Source organism: Populus euphratica, unplaced genomic scaffold (genome assembly GCF_000495115.2).
Source record: "Populus euphratica unplaced genomic scaffold, PopEup_1.0 scaffold114.1, whole genome shotgun sequence".
Taxonomy (NCBI): Eukaryota; Viridiplantae; Streptophyta; class Magnoliopsida; order Malpighiales; family Salicaceae; genus Populus; species Populus euphratica.
The window spans coordinates 288,717-293,284 of NW_011499905.1; the positions used below are offsets into that span (position 1 = coordinate 288,717).

Below are 4,568 nucleotides of genomic sequence, written 5' to 3' on the forward strand. Positions count from 1 at the left end.
ACTTGAAATCGTGATTTTTTGTGATTTTACTTGATTTCAATTCGATTTCACCGATTTTTGATTTTTTCAAATGATTCAGCACGCAAAACATGTTTTGACTCATAAAATTATATGATTTTACGGGTTAAAACGTGATTTTAACAATAATACTATATTAGTTATTTTGACCTATCCTCACTAAATTTTAATTTTACCCAAAGCATTGAGCCATGCTAGTTCCTCTTAGTTGGCCTCTAGCCATCAACCATGAACCTTCTGAATACTTACACCCACTTTGGACATGACCATTGATCATGTCCCTCGTTACACTTATCAGTTAATAGAGAACAAAGAGGAAGATAGCTCAATTGACTTCATGGGCAATTCTAGAAGCCACGTATTCATGCTGCATTTGGTTTGGATGCAAAAGCAGGTGACCTGTGGAGAAATTTCATTGAACCATGAGTATTTTCTTTTGTTTGATTACAATATAAATATTTTAAATAAGGAAAATAAAACAGAGGTAACCTAGCATAATTTTCAATCATGATACTCTGATTTTGAAATGCATCGACTCCGTTTTAGGATCCCTTAATAAATTGCTGGTTGCATGTTAAGGGCATTAATGTTATATCAGAAAAGCAAATATTATGAACTGCAAACTCCTCCAATTCCCAAGACTTTCAACCTTGAGTCTTCAATCACTGGTTTAATGCTAAAAAGGAACTTTGGATGGCTATTAATGACAGCAAATTCACATTAAAATTACGTTGGCCTACAAATTGCCCCCTCTTCTTTCCTAGTTCTTTTGTTTATTTTAATTTTAGCAGTAAACTATGGCCTAATAACTTGAAACAAATGCAACTGACAATGAAAGAGAGTTCAGTGCCTGAGTATTTCTCATGAAAGCGGATCGTGCGAGGGAAAGTCCAAAAACAGTCGCAGACTTCAGCAGTTTTGCATGAAGTAGTACGCCCCGCTCTCAAAATTGCATACTTATGATTTTGAATGGATGGTGATTTTGAATTGATTATGCTGACAGTAATAAACTTGGAGTCTTGGTGGCTCTTATGATGATAAGTTATAAATTTAGCGATGGTGTGGTATTTTGAAGAGTCTTGATAGAAAGCAGGACATAGCAGCCGGCTGACTTGAACCATCCACAACAGTGATATCATGATTATATCATAGATTAATTTGGTGAAATAGATGGATGCTATAATGTCCTGGTGATGATTAAGAGACATATTTAAAAGGCCTCAAACCATTTAATAGTTTTGGAAATGGTTTTTCTAGAGAAGGATCCCCTGCAGCTTACCTAAATTCCGACAGGAAGCAATAATGGTTCAGCAGCAGCAAACATTACCTAACCTCACTATATATAGTCTAGAGTTGTTTAGTGCCTCAAAATTTCTCTGACAAGAACTCTTGAAGTTACACAATTTTATCTCATATTGCATGCCACAGCTCATAATTTTTTTACTTTGGCCATAAACTTCCCTTCCCTCTTCTACTATTATGAATGCTACTGCTGATAGTAATAGAAATAGTAATAAAATAAACTTCCATCTATTATTAGTGAGATTCTCCCTTGAGCCACGACATCAGCAATTAAGAACTCCAACTTTCTCACTTTGTTAACACTCATTTGCATCCCTGAAAAACCATCCCTCTACATGAACAAATCCATCCACACCCAAAAAAACAAAGAAAGAACCAAAATTTCATGTTGGGGTTTCTTGAAATAACTTGAATTGATCATAAAAGCAATAAAAAAATTACCTTTACATAGACTTCAGTGTGAATAGGAGTAGGGAGATGTTAGGAACGAGAAATGAAGAACAAGGAGGATTGGGAAGATTGGAAGAAAGAACTGGCAATTGAAAATTTGAACTTAGTGACCGTTGCAAGTTATAAACTTAATGCAATACGCACCGTTTCACTTAACTGAATAACATTGCCTCTGATTGCAAGAGCACTAAACGACAGCGTAGGGAACACTGTTTCCACGTGTGTTGACAACTAGGACAGCCAACCACCTGAAAGTTCTCTTGTACAACCTGCGGGAATGAAACAGTGTCAGGAAATTCAGCACAATCAGAATCTTCCTTCCTCTTCTCCGTTGTTCCAATTCTGTTGTCCTATTCTGTCTTCTTCTCTGCGTTCTTATTCCTTTTCTCCTTCACGCATAACACACTGGAATCAAATCTGACCAGTACTTCTTGAAGGTTACGCTTACGCATTAAAAGCTTTCTTATCTAAGCCTCTGGATTCCATATTAATTGGAAACTCACAATCTAGCTAGTAACAAGGGGTATCAGAGCAGGTCTTCATCGGAGCATTGAAATGGCACCAGACACTGGGGCCCAGGATATGAGAAAGTTAGCAGAGTCACTTGAGTCTGCCAGCAGGGAACAAGCTCAGAAATGTGAGCAGATGCTGACCATGATGGAAGCCAACAAGACTGAGCAAGAAAAGAAGTTCACAGAGCTGACAAATCTTATTAGCAGAATATCCTTCCAGCAAAATTCCTTTCTGTAATCTCTCTAACAGCCAGTTGGTGGAACCAGCACATATAAAGGTAGATGAGACAATCAACTGGATGAATCCTTTGCTAAGAAATGCAAGCACTATTAAAGAGGTCATCATCCTGCAAGGTACGTAAGCCTATAAGAGATTTCACCTACTTTGATGGAGAAGATGTACATAAATGGCTATATAAATGTACTCAATGCTTTAAGTTAGAAGAAGTAGACTCAAAATGGCATCCTATTACTTGGATGGGGCAGCCCTATATTGGCATCAAAATTTTATGAGAAGCTTAGCGAATCATGCAATCACTTGGGAAGACTATGTAGAGGCTGTGTGTTTTAGATTCAGAGGTCAAAAAGATCCTTTAGAGGAGTTGATGGAACTAAGGCAGATTGGGGCACTCAACAAAGGAGACTATACTCCATATGCATACTCGAGGACGATGAGGATGATGAAGAACAGGAGGGAAGAGACGATGAGACTAGTACAAGAGTCATCACCCCCCACATTTCACCCAATGCACTTGAAGGCATAGCTGGTTATCACACCCTGAAGGTGACTGGCAAAGTATAGAGGCATACCCTCCACATTCTGATTGACTCTTGAAGCACACATAACTTCCTAAACAGGGATTCATCCAACAAGATACAGCGCAACTCTATAGGAATAAAACCTCTAATGATGCAGACTACTGATGGGGGAAGAATGAGGTGTACTATAATAAGCAAAGACTTTCAGTGGAAGATGCAGGGAATGAACTTCATGGCAGATATCTACTTTGTTGAAATACATGGTCATGACATGGTGCTAGGTATTCAGTGGCTGACAACATTGGGAAACATCTCCCAACATCTTATCCAATTATCAGGAGCTATGAATGCCATTCAAATGGCAATGGTGAGAGGTGATTTTGCAGGGAGATAAACCAACCAGCTTACAAGCCATCATGAATGAAAAACTCAACAGTATAATGAAAAATTCTAACCAACTAGCAAAATTGAGACTATGCAGCCTAGCTATCATAGAAAATGACAAGAGGGAATACTCTGCTGAATGCTGAAGCATCTGAAGAAGAAAGGAATGAGGCCTTGGAGTATCTCTTCGATCATTACCAGGAACTCTTCAATGAACCTAAGGGTTTGCCACCAGCCAGGGTTCAAGACCAAGAGATTCCTTTGGAAGAAGGGGCACAAACAGTAATGGAACTCTGTTTCCACGTGTGCTGAAAACTAGGAGAGCCAACCACCTGAATGTTCTCTTGTAACTAATATATAACAACATGAGGGAATGAAACAGTGTCAGGAAATTCAGCACAATCAGAATCTTCCTTCCTCTTTTCTGTTGTTCCAATTCTGTTATCCTATTATATCCTCTTCTCTGCGTTCTTATGATTCTTCTCCTCCTTCACGCATAACAGATATTGGAATCAAATCTGAGCAGTACTTCTTGAAGGCTACGCCTTAGAGGCTTTCTTACCTAAGCCTCTGGATTCCATATTAAGTGGAAACTCATAATCTAGCTAGTAGCAGGAGATGACCATGAGAAAACATATAAGGAGGAATTAGATTCAAATGGGAAGCCCATGAAGGTGGTGTGGAGGCCTTTTGGCTTAAGAAATCAAATAAATTTCTTGATTCTTGTTGTTGTCGTCCAAATCCATTATTTGAGAGTGAGAGACGGTGAATGATAGAGTGAACTTTGTTTTTTAAGAGACAGAAGAAGGATTGCTTTTGAAGAACAAGTTATTGTTTTTATTGATGATGGTTGAGAAGGAATGAGAGAGAAGTTGCAAAAACAGTGCAAGGACCTATTGCACAGCATTTTGCTGCATTGCAGTTCAGCTCACTCTCAGGTCCTTGTCTTTGGCAGATTCTGCCATTGTTTATAACGAATAATGTACCAAAAGAGACTCTCAAATTTCGGTTTGATTGTGACTCGTTACTTCTAGCTTAATAACTTGTATAGAAGTCCCCGAAATTTGGGCTTATTTCAGCCTTTCTAAATGTGTGGTTATTATTCTGGTTACATCCTGCTGTTTGTTTTGAAAATGATCTTAT

General features: G+C 38.4%; 1 long non-coding RNA gene across 1 annotated transcript; it reads right to left on the reverse strand.

The window, feature by feature from the left end:
* Nucleotides 1-1,532: 1,532 nt before the first annotated feature.
* Nucleotides 1,533-2,037, reverse strand: LOC105133307 (uncharacterized). The gene is made up of 2 exons (XR_843754.1): nt 1,762-2,037; nt 1,533-1,651 (listed from the first exon to the last, which is right to left on the reverse strand). It is a non-coding gene; the product is annotated as an uncharacterized LOC105133307 (long non-coding RNA).
* Between the last annotated feature and the right edge of the window lie 2,531 nt (nt 2,038-4,568).